This window comes from Podarcis pityusensis, assembly GCF_964106645.2.
Source record: "Podarcis pityusensis genome assembly, chromosome: 4".
Lineage (NCBI taxonomy): Eukaryota > Metazoa > Chordata > Lepidosauria > Squamata > Lacertidae > Podarcis > Podarcis pityusensis.
Window position 1 is genome coordinate 100,809,692 of NC_138027.1, and position 19,808 is coordinate 100,829,499.

A 19,808-nucleotide genomic window follows, 5' to 3' on the forward strand; every position below is an offset into this window, starting at 1 on the left:
GCATACACTTCTATTGTGGCATAAAGATGCAATACAATGAAAAGCTGACAGATTATTAAGGTGGGTTGTTGTTTTTACAAAAATAACAAATTGCAGAGTCTTTTCAAATATGTTTTTAAAGTTGCATCCATTATTTGAGTAGCAAGGTGAAGGCTGTAACATTGCATCTGAAATTAAGACAATGAATCTTTCCTGATTTTGTTCATGACCCGCCCCCCCCGTCCCATTTAAAGCTCTTGTCTTTTGGCTAGCCTTCATCATGTTGTCATACCCTGGCACATTTTGCAAATGAAAAGAGGGACATTCTTGTGTACTTGAGCATGTGCATGGTCATTTCCTGACCCCTCCCACTCCTGTACATTTCTAAATGCCCCTCCACATCTATGGTTTAACAACTTATCCTGTGTTGATAGTTTCTGAAGCAAGTTGTAATCTAAACATATAACTTCCGATCTATTTGGATGGGTAGTTGTGGGGACAACACATTAATATTCTGTGCAGGACAGTCAAGCTCAGCATTCTGTATCTAAAGATGGTTGGCTGTCCCAGCACAGCCCTTCTTATGTTCATACTTATGTTCCATTCTGTTAGCAAGGGGCAGTGCAGAGATGCAGGTTTTTGGACTTCAGTGCATAGGCCATTGTGTTGGCTGTATGAACTCCTGGCTCTTCTTGTCCACTGCTCCCCACCCCCTCACACAAGGTGTTTTCTTCAGCCTGGGCAGTGGCAGAGCAAGCCGATGGACGCCTGGGGTGGTGTGTGTGTCCTGCGCCCAGGGGTGGGGCCAGCCGCCAACAGGGTGGGGCGAGCTGGGGCTGGACGCTCCACGGGGCCTCAGAGGAATCTGTCTGCCTCCTCCCACTCTGCCGCCCTACAGCTGAGGGGGTGGCGGCAGGCAGACTGTTTGGGGCAGTGTGGAGCCTGTGGGCACCCCAGCTACCATGTCACTCCCAGGAGAGACGCATGGCTTGGGCGCGCTGCAGGCCCCGCAGTGTCACCTGGCATTTTGTCACCCCCCTCAGTGCTGACACCCGGGGCGGTTCGCCCCCACCACACACCCCTTCCTCCACTCCTGAGCCTGGGAGAGACCTTCTGCTTTGCTGCTAAATGGATCTCTATGGGGAGGGGTTGAGCTTCAATACCACATTCCCTCAGAAACCAAATCCTCGTCTCAGTAAAGAGTCATTTTGTGATAAAGGGAGGCCTGGCAGAGCAGTCATTCTTTACTGAACTATATTCCAAGAAGTGGGGTTTCAAGGTGCATTTTACAGGGCTGCATTCTCAGAACCTAATTGCTTCTCCCCCCCCCCCTCCCGATATCAGCTCAGAGGCAAGGGTGACCTTTCAGCGTTATTGTTGTTGTTGTTGTTGTTTAGTCGTTTAGTCGTGTCCGACTCTTCGTGACCCCATGGACCAGAGCACGCCAGGCACTCCTGTCTTCCACTGCCTCCCGCAGTTTGGTCAAACTCATGCTGGTAGCTTCGAGAACACTGTCCAACCATCTCGTCCTCTGTCGTCCCCTTCTCCTTGTGCCCTCCATCTTTCCCAACATCAGGGTCTTTTCCAGGGAGTCTTCTCTTCTCCTGAGGTGGCCAAAGTCTTGGAGCCTCAGCTTCAGGATCTGTCCTTCCAGTGAGCACTCAGGGCTGATTTCCTTCAGAATGGAGAGGTTTGATCTATTCCCTTCATGGATCACCTGCCTTGCCGTGGCGAAGGGGCTTGAATAACTCAGAGAAGCTATGAGCTATGCCGTGCAGGGCCACCCAAGATGGACAGGTCATAGTGGAGAGTTTTGACCAAATGTGATCCACCTGGAGCAGGAACCGGCAAACCACTCCAGTATCCCTGCCAAGAAAACTCCATGGACAAAGACAACAGGCATATAAAAGTGTTATTATTGGGAGGCCTTAATTCCTGGCCGTTTTCAGAGATCCCTTATCATGGCCATTGATCATTATGGCCAATAATCGCCCAGTCTCAAATCTTCTATTCTTGGGCAAGATAAATGTGTGGGTGGTCGCTGAATAACTCCAGGCACGTCTGTAGGATGCAGACCATTTAGATCCTTTCCAATTGGGATTCAGGCCCCATCATGGGACTGAAACTGCCTTCATTGTGCTGGTTGATGATCTCCGGTGGGCTATGGAACAGGTGAAAGCTGTTTCCTGGTTCTGCTGGATGTTTTAGCAGCTTTTGATACCTTTGACCATGACATCCTTCAGGACCATCTAGGGGGGTTGGGAGCTGGGGGCACTGTTATGCAGTGGTTTTGCTCCTTTCTCCTGAGCCATGTCCAAAAAGTGGTGTTGGCCGATTAGTATTCGGATCCCTGAGTGCTCACTTGTAGAGTACCCCAGGGCTCTGTCCTCTCCCCCATGCTTTTCAACATCTACAGGAAGCCGCTGGGAGAAATCATCAGGGGGGTTGGGCTGGGTGTTTACCAGTATGTGGATGATACCCAGTTCTACCTCTCATTCAAATCAGAACCAGTGAAGGAGGTCCTGTGTGTCTGGAGGCAGTTGGAGGATGGCAGCTAATGGATTTAGGCTGAATCCTGAAAAGTCAGAAATATAGTTTCTGAGGGACAGAGGGTAGTGGCGCCCACCTTGTGGAATACCCTCCCATCAGATGCCAAGGAGATGAGTAATTATATAACCTTTAGAAGATATCAGAAGGCAGCCCTGTATAGGGAAGCTTTTTTTAGTTTTTAATGTTTTATTATGTTTTATACATGTTGGAAGCCACCCAGAGTGGCTGGGGCAACCCAGTCAGATGGGCAGGGTACAAATAAATAATAATAATAATAATTACAACATCGAAATATCTTTTTCGTGATAACAAAAATTGTATTGAAAATGAGTCATCGGTGCCCTGGAATATGAGATGAAATGTTAACAGAGTCTCTCCCATGATAACCTGCTGGGTTCTGTTACGTTTTTTCCCCAGTGTTTAAATGAAATCTCTTTCACTGGCTTATACTGAACCTGTGTCTTTGGCCTCAGAGTTAAATAGAATCAGATGAAACAGAAAATCCAGTTCAGAGGCAATCATCACACACCCTGCGTTCTCTTTCATCTCTGATGGGAAGAATATAGCAGATTCCTTCTTTGCAAAGAGTTACAGGAAACTGCCCACCAAGTATTAAAAGGCTGATTTCTCTGCAGCTACTTAGCTGAAGACAGAAAAGTGTCCCCATGTTGCTTAGGCCCCCAGGTGATTCCCTTTGATTTCCCATTGTTGAAGTGTAGAAACTGTGTAAGACACTTGGTTTCATAAGCAATGTGGGGGTGCTTTGTTGTACTGATAGGAATCCACACAATGGGAAAAGTTCATCTTCCTGCTCCCCCCCCCCCCCAATGCTGACAAAAGACTAGATGCAAGCTCGCAGCCTATTAACAAGGCTGTGAGATAAACAGGTCAGTTTCAGTTCAGTTTTAGTTCAGATCTAAGAATCTGTTTGCTGGGTCCAATCTATTAGCATTCCTCAGCTATTAACCCTGCCTTTTACAGCAGCGGTGGGCAGAATCTAGGCTTGTAGGAGTCTACTTTGTTTTCTGCTAGAACTTTGAGATCCACCAGAATCCTGAGCCTAGAGATTTGTTTTGTGTATCATAACCTAATGAAGCTTATACTCCTTCCATACAAAAATCTGCTCCTGGGTACCCCAAAAAGCAGCAACAAAATGACTTCAGTGAAGTCAAAGGTACATAAAGGATTCCATAATCATATAATAAGAAGGTCCCTATTAAAGGTTTGGGAAAAATATAAAGAGTTACTGGAACCTAAACTCCGTGGTGGATATCATCTGTTGAAGCATTGTCATTTAAAATGTCCTCAAAGAAAGGAATATGGCCAACATATAGAGAATTATTAATTGAACAGGAAGGAAAATTTAGGAATATCTTCAGAGTTGGTTGCATCATAGACAACTGAATGAAATGTTCAAAGAGGATAATAAAAAAGGATTTGCCTATACAGTTTCCAAATTCCAAAGGGATGTCATAGATGATAATTCTAAACTGTTAAGGAAGGTGTACGGCATACTTTTGGAATGGGAATAAAGATGAGGAAGTTACATCAGTAATGAATAAATGGGTGCAGGATATAGGGCATAGCATACAATTTGATGATTGGACAAACTTTGGAAAGTGGATTTGAAATTTACGGATTGCATATTGCTAAAAGATGAAGATGATGTACAGGTGGTATGTTACACCAACAAAATTGGCAAGAATGTATAAAACTGAGCAAAAGAATTGTTGGAGGTGTAAAGAAGGGAAAAGTACCTTTTATCATATGTGGTGGGAATGTAGAAATATCCAAATCTTTTGGGAAATGATATATAATGAATTGGAAAAAAATGTTTAAAATGACTTTTACAAAAAAAAAAGTAGAAGCTTTTCTGATAGAAATTTTGGGACAACTACCGAAAGAAAAACGAACATTGTTTATGTATGCAATGACAGCTGTAAGAATCTTGATAGCACAGAATTGGAAGACTGGAGAAATACCATCAAAGGAACAATGGCAAGAGAAGTTGATGAATTATACAGAGTTGGCAAAGTTAACTTGCCACGTGAAAAAGAGAATAGTGACTTTGTAAAAGAATGGGAACCTTTTACATCATATTTGCAGAAACAAAAAACAAAAAAGCACAGAGTCATTGGCAGGATTTAAATAAACATTTGCAATTTTATTTGTAAAGAACAAGAAACATAACAGTATGGCAATATGGAAGTATATACAAGCAGCAGATTGTAATATGAGAGATAATATTATGGTTATTTGCTGAACAACTCCAGGCACGCCTGGAGGATGCGGACCATTTGGATCCCTTCCAATCGGGATTCAGGCCTCACCATGGGACAGAAACTGCCTTGGTCACACTGGTTGATGATCTCCGGCGAGCTAGGGACAAAGGTGAGAGTTGTTTCCTGGTTCTGCTGGATCTCTCAGCGGCCTTTGATACAATCGACCATAACATCCTTCTGGACCGTCTAGAGGGGCTGGGAGCTGGGGGCACTGTTATACAGTGGTTTCGCTCCTTCCTCCTGGACCGTGTTCAGAAAGTGGGGGGGGGGGGATGAGTGTTCAGACCCCTGGGCCCTCACTTGTGGGGTGCCTCAGGGTTCCGTCCTCTCCCCCATGCTTTTTAACATCTATATGAAGCTGCTGGGAGAGATCATCAGGGGATTTGGACTGGGTGTCCATCAATATGCAGATGATACCCAGCTCTACCTCTCTTTCAAATCAGAACCAGTGAAGGCGGTGAAGGTCCTGTGTGAGTGCCTGGAGGCGGTTGGAGGATGGATGGCGGCTAATGCATTGAAGTTGAATCCTGACAAGACAGAAGTATTGTTTTTTGGGGACAGCGGGCGGGCTGGTGTGGAGGACTCCCTGGTCCTGAATAGGGTAACTGTGCCCCTGAAGGACCAGGTGCGCAGCCTGGGAGTCATTTTGGACTCACAGCTGTCCATGGAGGCGCAGGTCAATTCTGTATCCAGGGCAGCTGTCTACCAACTCCACCTGGTACGCAGGCTGAGACCCTACCTGCCCGCGGACTGTCTCGCCAGAGTGGTGCATGCTCTAGTTATCTCCCGCTTGGACTACTGCAATGCGCTCTACGTGGGGCTACCTTTGAAGGTGACTCGGAAACTACAACTAATCCAGAATGCGGCAGCTAGACTGGTGACTGGGGGCGGCCGCCGAGACCACATAACACCGGTCTTGAAAGACCTACATTGGCTCCCAGTACGTTTCCGAGCACAATTCAAAGTGCTGGTGTTCACCTTTAAAGCCCTAAACGGCCTCGGCCCAGTATACCTGAAGGAGCGTCTCCACCCCCATCGTTCTGCCCGGACGCTGAGGTCCAGCGCCGAGGGCCTTCTGGCATTTCCCTCATTGCGAGAAGCAAAGCTACAGGGAACCAGGCAGAGGGCCTTCTCGGTAGTGGCGCCCGCCCTGTGGAACGCCCTCCCATCAGATGTCAAAGCAATAAATAACTACCTGATGTTTAGAAGACATCTTAAGGCAGCCCTGTTCAGGGAAGTTTTTAATCTGTGATATTTTACTGTATTTTTGGTTTCTATGGAAGCCGCCCAGAGTGGCTGGGGAAACCCAGTCAGATGGGCGGGGTACAAATAATAAATTATTATTATTATTATTATTATTATTATTATTATTATAAACCAGGGATGGAAGTTGAGGGAAGTCAGTAGGGAAAGGGGGGAACTGAAATTTGAATGTAATGTAATGATTGCAGACATTGTTATAAGAGGAAAAACCCAATAAAATGATTATTATTATTAATAATTTGGACTAGGTTTCAGTCTGTTAGTCTTTAGATACCTCGTTAGGATGCCCACAGACCTGTGTGTGCCATTAGCATAGTAATGAACCTTCATTTCTCTGAAGATCATTTCTGTTGTGTAGATGCTAAATATCATGGGAGAGAAGACAGAGCACTGAGAACCCCATAATATAAATGCCACCAAACAGAGTAGGAGGCTCTCTGCATGGTATATTTCTGGAACTGAACAGTCAGGAAGGAATGGAACTATTAAAGCATGCTGGCCACAGTGTTGATCCCAAATAAGCTACCTAAAATGATACCATGTTTGATTATGTCAAAAGTCACTGAGAGGTCCAGAATGGGGGCAAACAGGCCAAGTCTGATTTCCAAGTCAGAAGCTAAAATAACTAGCTACAAATAGTTACAAGCATATTTGACTTTTGTTTTTAAGCACATACAAAATATTAATTGTAATAATATTTAAAATTCAGTACCTTATTAATAATGTAATCATTCCAAAGAATTTGGACAATCATAAAATTGTTCAACTGATATTAGTCATCCAATTCTGGAATGATGATTTAAAATTAAGTAAGAAAGTAATAATTTGGGGAGGGGAGAAAAGAAAGGAGAAAAATGATGAAATGTCAAAGTTGTTCCATTTGGACAACACTTGGATTAATTTGGAGAACACAAAAGCTTAGGCTACCTCCCTTTAAATTTAAAGTATTTATTTATTGCTGTTATTATTTTTTAACTCACATTTAAAATTACTATGAAAGCACAGTATGGTAGCAATTAATTGCTTTAATTAGCTGTTCTGTTCCAGCTTCTTGACGGTGCTGGTATTTGGCATTTCCTAGAAGCCATTTGTTCGGCTTAGAAAAATATCCTAATATTTATCAGCTTCAAAAACAAAGTCAGAAAAAAAGAAAAGAAAACATTCACAAGAAAAACTTTTCCCAACATGTTCTAGCCTTAAGGGGTGAAGGTTATTTATTTATTTATTTATTTATTTATCCTTTTTTTTACAGCAGAGGGTGACTCCGTAGCCCCTGGGAGAGCATCCCAGGGACCTAGCGATGCTTTTGATCTCTTCCTCTTCCGGTAAGGCTTCTCCCTCTTATACTTTTAATGATGTCAGAGTTTCAAGACTGGTAGAATGGGGCACACTGGGTGGGTGTGACTTGCATCAAAAGCTTTCCCTTTACCCAACACACCTCTGAAATGTTGGGGATATGTATGCCAGCTCTGGAGTTGGCATGCATGCGTGTGTACACACTCACACACTCATTGGAAACAATGGGAACAATTTTTATTTTTAAAAAAATCATCAATAGTGCAGTTTTTCTTGTAAGAAAAATAATAATACATATATCAATGACTTTAAGTTACTCTAGTTTCTGTCAAGTCTTTCCATGTACTAATGTATCCCCTCAGGCAGCGTGCTTCTTCAATATGATCAAAGAAAGAAAGAAAATGTCCATTCAGAGGAAACAGATCGACATGTAGCAAGAGCGCAGGAGTCCCTTTGCTCTCTGACAAACGTATGAAGTTCTGAAGCAGGGCCACGCAACTTGGGTGAGCCACCAAGCCAAACATGACCTGTCACCCATTTGTGGCAGGTGAGTATCATTTAAAAGATCTGGCATAGTCTTTGCTGCAAAGGATGAATCTGTGTCTGCTGCTAGTATATAGCTATGCTGTGAGCCTATAGGCTGTGAGCCACCTGAGACACTCTGTCTGGTGTTGGTTAACAGACCCAGGTTCATAACAATATATAATCTTTCTGTTTTCCCAGAGGGAGGAAATACACAATATTGTCTAGTTCAAAAACAGTAGTTTGATGCAGTGGTTGGTTGGAGGGCAAAATTGGGTTGGATCCAAGCTAAGTTAATTGATCTTATTTCTTGCTGAAGTCAACACAACAAGTTATAGCTCATCCTCATTTTTGTTTGCCCCACCAGCCGTGGTTCTGTGGTGCACCCTCTCAAGGGCTTGGTAGGCCTCCTGAGCAGTCTCAAGCCCTTCAACCAGAGGAAGTTGGGAGCCCTCCAAACTGAGCACTATAGCTCCCAGGGCTTTCTGGTTTTTCCTCTGCGATGCGTGAGCAGCCGCTATGTCCGCTGCCGCTGCTCCTGCTGCAGGTGGTGGAAGAGGGGGCCCCTGGGTCGCCTCCCACAACCCCTTGGCTACCAGCCAGGCCTTTAGCTTCCGGCTCCATTCGGCCCAATTTTGTCCATTTAATTTCTCGAAGGGAACTGAGAATGATTCACGATCGTCTGCCATCTCCTCCCCCGGGGGCTAAGCTTACTCACGTCTCCCGGCAGTAGCTTCCTCCGCCTCCCGGCTCCGGCAGATCGCTTCTCCCCAGCGAGCTCCTTCCAGCTTTAAAGACACAGCTCCAGAGCTCCAGCTGGCCCCAGCAACTTTCCTGCTGGCTTCCCCCACACGTGGGACGTTCCTGCAATGCTTCAAAGCGTTAGCGAGCATCCATAACCTCTTGGATTACGCCGGACAAGAGTGTAAACAGAGGCTGAACATGGAGCCTGGCACACTTCCTCCTTGCGCAGAATCGCTGCTGTCCGTGCCGATCAATCGATCCTTCCAGCCTCTCTCTCTTGCCGGTAGCAGAGCGAAACACAGCGGTGAAAAGCAAATTGCAGCACGTGTGTAATAAATCAGAGCAGACACAAGGCAGTCCTTATCTTCTCTTGCCTTTAATCATGAAGAATAACACCATAAATTCAGACCTGGCGAGAACTGACACATTCTCCCTCTCGCATAGCGTCCCAGAGTCAGACTGAAACACTCAGAGTCAAACCACTCCCTTAAGTGTTTCTAACCACGCCTCAGGAAAGAGACGTCACACAGAACTCTTTAACTCTGTGAGTTCTGAAACCATTAACACCCCCTCTCGTCACGAATCCTGAGGGAAACTGTGAACCCCTATTTACAGACCTCTTTGAGTTCAACTCACCTCCCATTGCCTTTTGCCTCCCACTGGCATCTATCCCAGGCAATTGTTGAATCCCTTCCACACTCCCAGAATCACACTGTGCGAAACCAACCCACGCACTGGTGACCTGAAACCTCTCCGGTGGAATCCCCTTTGTGGTCCGAGTTGACCGCCGGAGCACAACCTCGGGCGCTCCTCCTGACCCACTGGGGTCAGCAAGTGTGTCTCCAGCAAGCTCAGAAGACTCCCCCTCTGACTTGCTGCGTCTTCGGGCCTCTTGCACTTGGCTTACAGGAGATGAAGGCTCACTCTTGGGTTCCCTCTTAACCTGTGGAGAAACCCACCCCTGTGCTTGACCATCATCAGCAACCTGGTCTTCAGCAACAGGCTCCGCCTCTGCCTCTCCTTCCTCCCTTTCTTCCTCCCTTTCCTCCCCCTCAGAATCGGACAAGCATTCTGAGAGAAAATCAGGACCATACCTAGGTTGTGACCAACCACCCTGCTCAAAGAACTCAGCATGCTTGCTGACCAGCAGCGTGGTCTGATCACCCTCTGGGTATGCAAACTTCCACCCATTTGTTGCAGGATCATACCCACAGAAGATCATGTCCTGGTACCTAGGACCACCCTCCTTCCGTAGCGCTGTTGGTATTGGCACTGAAGCCTTGGAACCAAACGAACGGAAGAAATGCACCTGTGGCTTCCTCTTGTGCAACAGAAAAAACGGTGTGTCACCTACATCGTGATTGTAGGACCTGTTAAAAATAAAGCTGGCAAACTTCCAAGCCTCACTCCAAAAGCTCTGAGGCAGCCCAGAGTCACACAGTAAAACCCTGACAACTTCAGCCAGTGCTTCACTCCTGTGCTCTGCCACGCCTCTCTCTTGAGGAGACTTTGCACCCGTCACCTGGTGACGAATTCCCTTTTCCTTGAAGAACTCCTTCAGAGCAGACCCAGTGAACTGTGACCCACGGTCGCTCCTGAACTCTTGCACCTTGGTGGAGAACCTTAGTTCCACCTCCGCAACCCAATCCTGGATGAGTTGCGCCGCCTCTCTCTGCGACCTGAGAGAAAAAGACCATAAATTCTGAGAAAAATCATCCGCTATCGTTAGCAGATACCTGGCCCCACCCAGACTCTCACACTTCATTGGCTCTGTAAGGTCTGTGTGAATCAACTCAAAAGGTTTTGTGGTTACCCTCTTTACCCCGGGAAACCTGCACCTTTGAACCTTGCTGCATGCCCTGCACACTAGCGATCCCTCACATGGCGTGATTTTACAACCTTTGGTGCAGCCTGGCAACCTCTTAACATCCTCCAGACAAGCATGAGACATTCTCTTGTGCCATATATGAACACATGAATCATGGCTGGGAACACTAGCACACTGCGCCTGTGCTTTCCCTGCATTCCCACCACCCTCCAGAGGTGTTTCCAGAACAAAGAGATTGTCCTTGCTCTCCACGTTGACAAGTTGCCTCCCCCCTCTGAAAATGGAACAGGTATCATTTTCAAAACAAATTTTGTATCCCTGCTTCGCCAGAGCAGAAATCGATAACAGGCAACACTTCATCCCTGGTACAATGAAGCACTCCAGCTCCGCCTGCAAAACAGAAACATATACATTTGCGACTTTAGATACATTTCGTTTTGTCCCGTCAGCTAATGTAACAGTCATTCCAGCCAAAACAGCTCTGCAATTCCGCAGCTCCCCAGCAGATGGCGTTATCAGGTGATGACTCGCTCCTGAATCCAACACCCACTTCACAGCTGTGTCCCTGCTGGCATTGTTGTTCAAAGTTGCCAGAGAAGCCGCGAGATGATAACAGTCTCCCTTCTCTGAGTCACGTCCTTCCTTCGCGTTCCCACGCTGGCCTCCTCTCCGAGACTGGTTCCCATGGGAAACGACCTTGGAGACATCCTGCCCGGCCTCTCTGCTCCTCTGCGGACAAGCCCGTTTTAGGTGGCTGTTCGATCCACAGACATAACATCGACGAGTGGAAAAAGCCTGAACACAGCTCTCATCTGGCTTGCCCCCCCCACCTCTGCAACCGGTGGAGCTGCCTGCGCCAGACCTGCCTTCTCGGACACGCCTCTCCTGTTCGTCCGAAAGACGCCCTGTCACGTACGATAGCGTCAAATCCTGTGGACTCATCGATTCCATAGACAGACACAAATTGTCATAGCTTTTGTCCAGAGAGCTGAGCAAAATATAAACCTTCAGCTCTTCTGAAAAGTTGACCTGCAACAGGCGCAACTCATTGAAAACAGATAGCATCTCAGTAACATGCTGTCTGATGTTCCCACCGGGACGCAGCTTCATCTCAAACAAGCGTCTGGTGGTGTGGATCTTTGCACCAGCCGTGGTTCTGTGGTGCACCCTCTCAAGGGCTTGGTAGGCCTCCTGAGCAGTCTCAAGCCCTTCAACCAGAGGAAGTTGGGAGCCCTCCAAACTGAGCACTATAGCTCCCAGGGCTTTCTGGTTTTTCCTCTGCGACGCGTGAGCAGCCGCTATGTCCGCTGCCGCTGCTCCTGCTGCAGGTGGTGGAAGAGGGGGCCCCTGGGTCGCCTCCCACAACCCCTTGGCTACCAGCCAGGCCTTTAGCTTCCGGCTCCATTCGGCCCAATTTTGTCCATTTAATTTCTCGAAGGGAACTGAGAATGATTCACGATCGTCTGCCATCTCCTCCCCCGGGGGCTAAGCTTACTCACGTCTCCCGGCAGTAGCTTCCTCCGCCTCCCGGCTCCGGCAGATCGCTTCTCCCCAGCGAGCTCCTTCCAGCTTTAAAGACACAGCTCCAGAGCTCCAGCTGGCCCCAGCAACTTTCCTGCTGGCTTCCCCCACACGTGGGACGTTCCTGCAATGCTTCAAAGCGTTAGCGAGCATCCATAACCTCTTGGATTACGCCGGACAAGAGTGTAAACAGAGGCTGAACATGGAGCCTGGCACACTTCCTCCTTGCGCAGAATCGCTGCTGTCCATGCCGATCAATCGATCCTTCCAGCCTCTCTCTCTTGCCGGTAGCAGAGCGAAACACAGCGGTGAAAAGCAAATTGCAGCACGTGTGTAATAAATCAGAGCAGACAAAAGGCAGTCCTTATCTTCTCTTGCCTTTAATCATGAAGAATAACACCATAAATTCAGACCTGGCGAGAACTGACACATTCTCCCTCTCGCATAGCGTCCCAGAGTCAGACTGAAACACTCAGAGTCAAACCACTCCCTTAAGTGTTTCTAACCACGCCTCAGGAAAGAGACGTCACACAGAACTCTTTAACTCTGTGAGTTCTGAAACCATTAACACATTTCACCCTGGGAAAACCTGCTCTTTAGTGCTAAATCGGAACAAACAGCCACTGGGTAATCCATGGATTGCCCTTTGTTCCGATTTAGTGCTAAAGAGCAGGTTTTCCCAGGGAAAAGTGGCTGAGCCAAAACCGCTTGGACTCAATGCTTTTTAGGCATGGGATAAGCAGAACTGTAGATCAGTCCTTAATCATGACTTAGTTTGCACTGAAATCAATGTGACATTAGTTAAGCTAACTTAGTCTAGACCCAGTCTGTGTTGTAGTCACTTTAGATAGCAAGAAACAAGCAACAACAACAATTACTATTAAACAAGTCTTTCTGACTTGTTTTGGCTTTTATGATAAAATGAGAAAGGTTACCCTATCTCTACGCCACACATAGCTTTGTAAACCTCTATCACATCTGACAGTTATCTTTTTCTGACCAAAGAGCATCTGAATCAGTTTTGGTACCCTTTTTTTGGTGTCAAAGTACTGAAAATGCACAAATGATATGTTACCTTTACTGCAAGGATTAAAGTTTGAGATGCGTTGCTTCTGAGCATTAGAACTTTATAAAAATCTGTTAGGGTAAGAGGTGCTCGGAGAAACAATTACATTCCAAGATAATGTTACATTTACATCTTGATGCTGGCTTTACTTTAAAAGTGAAGCAGAAAAGTTTCAGCAGGGGTTGCATTAAGGTAGCAACCTGTGGGTCATGACCTATAAGTGGGTTGCGAAGTCTGTATGAGGGTGTGTGGGCTTGATAAGCAGAACCAAAACGATTATTGCTTGGAATCCTTCACTGGCACGATGAATACAGTAATACCTCTGCAAACATCAGCCTCATCTAGCATCCATTCCGGTGAACATCTGCAGCAAACCCGGAAGTACTAGAATGGGTTACTTCCAGGTTTGCTGCTTGTGCATGCGCAGAAGCACTAAATTGCGCCTCGCCCCTTGTGCAGAAGTGCAAACCACTCTGCATGTGTGCGCAGATGTGGCGCTTTGCCTCGCGTACTTTTCAGCTAGTGGCTGGGGCTCCTTTTACAATCTTTTGTTTTGTTGTCATATTAGATTTTTTTGTATTGACACTTGTAACTGAACATCAGACATGTAGAATAGAGAGATGTATCTTAATCTTATTTTTAGCTTATTGCTGATTTTCATTATTTTTCTGAGTATTTTCAGTGCTTGTTTTTAACTGTTTTTGACTGATAATTGTATTCCTTTATTCTTTTGGCAAACCATGTTGAGGTTTTATTAAAATCAAGTGGCATATAAATCTCGTGAAATAAATAATAAATAAATAAAGCCAGCCAATTCAGTGTATGTGTGCTTGAAAACCTATATTCAGAGATGGATTCTGAACATGCACACTTATTACTTCGTACACATGTTTGTTGGCTGTCAAGGAGTTATGTGGTGCATACTCTGAGTTAAGACAAGAAGTATATGTACTTTTTTCAAAGAAAAGGTCTGGACTTGCAAATTATTTAATTAACACAGATTGGCTAACAAATTTAGCAAGCCTTATTAACATGTTTGGTAATCTGAATGGATTGAATTTAAGCCTATCAGGTAGAGACAAAAACATATTTATACATGCCATAGCTTTCATGAGAAAAAATGAGTTCTGGGCAGTTTGGGTTTGACAAGCAACAATGCTTGAGATAATTTCTTATTTAAGTTGAAGATAAAAGAGATGACATTAAAGCTAAGGTGAAGTAAACAATCACCAGTCATTTGAGTTCACTAAATGAAAAATATTGTATCCTGCTTTCCTACTGAAGATACAGAGAAGTGGGTTTGAAACCATTTGCAGCTGATGTCACAAAGTTGTCTTTGTACAAAAAGAACAACTCATTTAACTGGCTTATGAAAAGATCCTCCAAGATAATTTTTTGGGAGGTGAAGTTATCTGAATTTTGGCTTCATGTTATCACTGGGAATCCTAAACTTGAAGATGAAGCAGTAGCTGTGTTTTGCCATTTGTTAGTACACATCTTTGTGAATCAGGTTGTTCAGCAATAACTGCTATGAACATGAAATACAGGAGCAGGCTATGTATCAGTAATGATCCGAGATCATGTCTGACAACCATCAAACCCCACACTGACCTACTTGGTGGCCAAATGCCATAACAAAATGCCATAACTGCCAAAATAGACGTTATCATGAATAAAACTATTAAAAATATTTATAGTTTGCTATATCTAGCACTGCTTGGGTAAAGGTAAAGGACCCTTGGATGGTTAAATCAAGTCAAAGGCGACTATGAGGTTGCAGCGCTCATCTCGCTTCAGGCCGAGAGAACCGGTGTCTGTCCACAGACAGCTTTCCAGGTCATGGGGCCAGCATGACTAAACCACTTCTGGTGCAACAGAACACTGTGGCAGAAGCCAGAGCACATGGAAATGCCCTTTACCTTCCCGCCGCAAGGTAAGCTCCCGTTGCTCTGTCCCAGCTTCTGCCAACCTAGCAGTTCAAAAGCATAGTAATAGGTACTGCTTATGTAACTGTATGTTTGCAGAATAAATTTGTACAGCCACCAGGTGGTTGATGTTCTTACTTTCACATAAACAAAACTATGAATAATTTCTAAGTACTACAAACATTTCAACAAAATCCACATTAATAGGGGTGTTAAGTAAATTTTTCTTGGATACTTCAAGTAATTGTTATAAAAGAGGCAATCTTGCAATTAAAACGCACAAACCTCTCAGGTTGCCACAGACTGAATCCCTTGCAAGTGTGCAACCATCAGGAAAGGGCATCCTCACTGGATCACAAAATATGGGCAGGAACATAAGGATAGTTTCATGGAAAGTAATACAGAAAAAAGAATGAAGAAATTGGTCTGTCTCTCTACATACACATTTATATACACGTTTTTTTCCTGAAGATACACACTTCAAAATATGCTTTCTTTGCAGTTCTTATTTCTCTAAACGGATATTTTAAAATGTGTACTGATACATTTTTGAGCCAAGAGCTGTGTCACACATTCAGTAGTGTGAAAGCTGGCAGGTGAGTCAAGTTCTGATCAGCACATTAGTCTATGGCATGGGTAGGCAAACTAAGGCCCGGGGGCCAGATCCGGCCCAATCACCTTCTAAATCTGGTCTGCGGACGGTCCAGGAATCAGCGTGTTTTTACATGAGTAGAATGTGTCTTTTTATTTGAAATGCATCTCTGGGTTATTTGTGGGGCCTGCCTGGTGTTTTTACATGAGTAGAATGTCTGCTTTTATTTAAAATGCATCTCTGGGTTATTTGTGGGGCATAGGAATTTGTTCATATTTTTTTTCTTCAAAATATACTCCAGCCCCTGACAAGGTCTCAGGGACAGTGGACCGGCCCCCTGCTGAAAAAGTTTGCTGACACCTTGTCTGTGGGGTGCAGAACATGTTAGTTTGTATAACAATGAACAGAGGTAAATTTCCCTAGTGTCTGAAACAAAAAACCTTTACATAAATAAATAAAACCTGTGGGGTGTAGTGGTTAAAGTGTTGGACCGGAGCAACCAGGGTTCAAATTCCCACCGAGCCAGGAAGCTCACAGACATGAAGCTCACCTTTGGCCAGTCACTCATTCTCAGCCTAACCTACCTCACAGGGGTTTTGTGAGGATAATGTGAAGAAGTAGAAAGCCATCTATGCACCTTGAGCTCCTTGGAGTTGGCTATAAGTGTAATAATAAATATGTCCTTCTTTCAGAAAGACAGCCCACTAATTGAAGGGCTGTCTAGTGCAAGCTCAGTTTAAAGATAAAGTCAAGGAACCATAAGAAGGGAGATCAGGGTTAGCTCCTGGATAGCGGACGGAGCAGACACACAGGTCACCTGGTCACTGTCTTCCCCACTATTTTAGCATCTGTATCTATTATATTAATCAGCCTGGGCAAAAGTTATACAAGTCTGTTTACTCTTTTGACTTCTGTTGGGGGGGGAGTTTGATGCAAATGTGGCTACTATACTCCAGAATAATTTCAGATACCAAAGGTCTGAGTATATGAATAGCAAGGTAGTTCAGCTCCTGCCATGTTCCAAACACTTTCTCCGTAAATTAGCCGTCTAATGAACATGTATTTCCTCAGGTTGACAGAACTTAATATGATAGCACCTAATGTACGTTCCATGCCTCATGAAGAGTTGTTGCTTTTGGGCGTAAGTTGCTCTTACTATATACTGGCCTCTTTGCATGTCACTTAAAGGTTACTGTGCAGCATGATGCTGTCTGAGGAGAAAACTGCAGCCGCTTTGCAGCTCACCTCACTCCACCTGTTGCCATGCCAAAGGGAGCTAAGCCATGGTATGTTTGAGCATTACGTCTGAACCTGGGCTTCTGGTTTGTCTCCCTCAAACCATGAGCAGCAAACAAGATGTTGGACATAACATAATGATGGCTGACTGGGAACAGTTATGGACCACAGGTATGAAGTTTACGGCATGTAATGCCTTAAGAGAGAATATTATGAAAATGATATACAGGTGGTACATGACCCCAGTCAAGCTTGCAAAAATTTATCATTTGCCCATAATAAATGCTGGAAATGTAAAGAAACTGAAGGTACATTCTTTCACCTTTGGTGGACGTGCCCAAGGATTAAGGCTTTCTGGGAGATGATATATAATGAATTGAAAAAGGTATTTAAATATACCTTCTTGAAGAAACCAGAGGCCTTTCTCCTAGGCATAGTCGGCCAATTGGTGCTAAAGAAGGACAGAACTTTTTTTATGTACGCCACAACAGCAGCAAGAATACTCATTGCGAAGTACTGGAAGACACAAGATCTACCCACTCTGGAAGAATGGCAGATGAAGCTGATGGACTATATGGAACTGGCAGAAATGACTGGCAGAATCCGAGACCAGGGAGAAGAGTCGGTGGAAGAAGATTGGAAGAAATTCAAAGACTATCTACAGAAATATTGTAAAATTAATGAATGCTAGAATGATGTTGGATAGTAATTAAGTGGTTTCCAGCTGTAATGCTTTAAGGGAATATGAAAAATGGGTTGTTAATAGGTAAAAATCTAATGTTACTATTTTAAGACCAAAGATTAGGATAAACAAAGAGGGTAAGGATTTGCTGAACCAACAAATTGAACTGGAATACAAAAAAGGGAGGTATGAGGAGATCCGTGAAACAAGCTAAGGAAAAATAAGTAATGGAAAAATTGAGTGGTTTTTAATCATTTTTGTTTTGTATTTTTTCTTTTTTTTCTTTTTTTTTTCTTTTTTGTCATTTTTATATTGTAACGTTTGGAAAATCTCAATAAATATCTTATAAAAAAAACAACAAACCATGAGCAGCAAACCAAGAACAACCTTGGTTACAGCTCTTGGGTTGTTTGAAGACACACCGCAACCCTGGCTTCAGACATTACACTTCTTCAAACCATTTTAACCATATTTAAGCTTAACTGTGCTTTAAAGTGGGATGTGAACTAGGGTAGGATATTGGTCCATGATCTAGCCATAGTGAAGTACTTTGTAGGTCCCACTGATTTCAATGAGAGTTGAACATACTTTGCTCTCTCCCATTCAGATAAAACTTGGTCTGGATTCCACCTCTACATTTCAGTTTAATGACAATATAAAACATGTTTAACATTACTTAGGGAAAAGAATCTAACTTTGAAAAACATTTTCCTCTCTCTCTCTCTTTAATATGAAATCATATAAGTTATAAATTTTTAAACATGAACTAGCACTAAAAGAAAAACTCAGACAGATGTTGAGCTAGAAAACACATCTGTGGTTCTGAAAATAAAGTATGAAACTGCCAAATTGCATTTGTATTTTATTATTTCATTAAAAAACCAATAACAACAACTTTTTTTAAAAAAATGCAGCAAAGTACCTGATTCCAATAAATTAACAGATTGCAACAGTATTAAATTTCAGCATTATATTTTAAAAATATTTATGGGTGGATGCTTTACACCAAGCTGCTCAAATAAATAATTTGCCTTTATCATTTTCAGCTGAATATTTACAGCTGAATTAACTTTAACTCAGCAGTGACCAACCAGCAAATGGCATACAAATCTAGCCCCAAAGAGAATTTATCAGGCTTCTGGTAGCCCTGATGAATTTTAATCAAGGTGTGATTAAAAAAAATATGGTCCCATTTTCACTAATAAGAAATATGTTGTCAAATAACATGAAATAGAAAAAGTCCAGTCTTTAATCATACATTTCTTTTTCCCTTTTCAAAATATGAGGCGTAAGATATGAAAATGTGCGTTTTGCCTGTGCTTGATGTATGTAATTGTGAAAATCTATAGCTGCGTATGGTTAAATTTGTGCCAGTTAAATGCATGTAAGATGCAACCATACTATATGCAGCTAGACACAGTGTACGTATAATTCTATGGGGAATGTGCAGCAAAGTTATGCAAAAGTTGTGCTGTGAGGATTTCCTTCCACTTTCTGTAGGCTTCTAAATGTCATGGAATGTGACTCTAAGAGGCAAGACATGTGAGTACACACACAAGGACAAGGCACAGGTGTGTTTCAGTGATATATTCTATTCGCACAATTTACAGTTACAGTTGAAATTTCCCTTTTTAAAAGGCACTTGTGCACTGCCTTATTTTGGATCAACATACACCATATGCTAAAACACTACATAAAAGCTAAAGTCCATCATCTCTCTCTCTTTGAGACTCTGACTAGTGGCTTTCAAAATGTCCAGCTCATGCTTTCTCAGAGATTCCAGGAGAGGGAATTTCTACAGTGTGTAAAAAGCCAAATTCACTATTGGCTTGCTGAACTCCCTCGGCCTGTTCCTTCTCAGGATGATAAAAGTTTAGCAATTGGAACATGTATAGCGATTTTTAAAAAAATTAATTTCTCAATCTGAAGAATCTTTTTCTCATGCTTTGCATATTTTGAATTTCCCCCCATTGTGAAGAATCTTTCATAATAATACTGCAACAGCATGTCATAACATTTTCATACAGAACCACAGAAAGATCCAAAAACCCACTCTATAGGAAATGCATACAATTAAAAATAAACATTGATATTGCATTTTCTGTTTTTCACACATTATGTAGAATCCAGATTCACGATCAGCTTCCAATAAAATATTATATCTGAATAGATAATTGTGTTCCTTTTACAGGCTTCAATAGAAAGAATTATATTTATAATCAAATCTAAATGAATCTTTGAAATGGAAAAAAGTTTTATCTTTCATTACTCTTTCTTCAGTATATAGCTTTTTAAAAAATGATCCAAAAATGTTTATGAAAA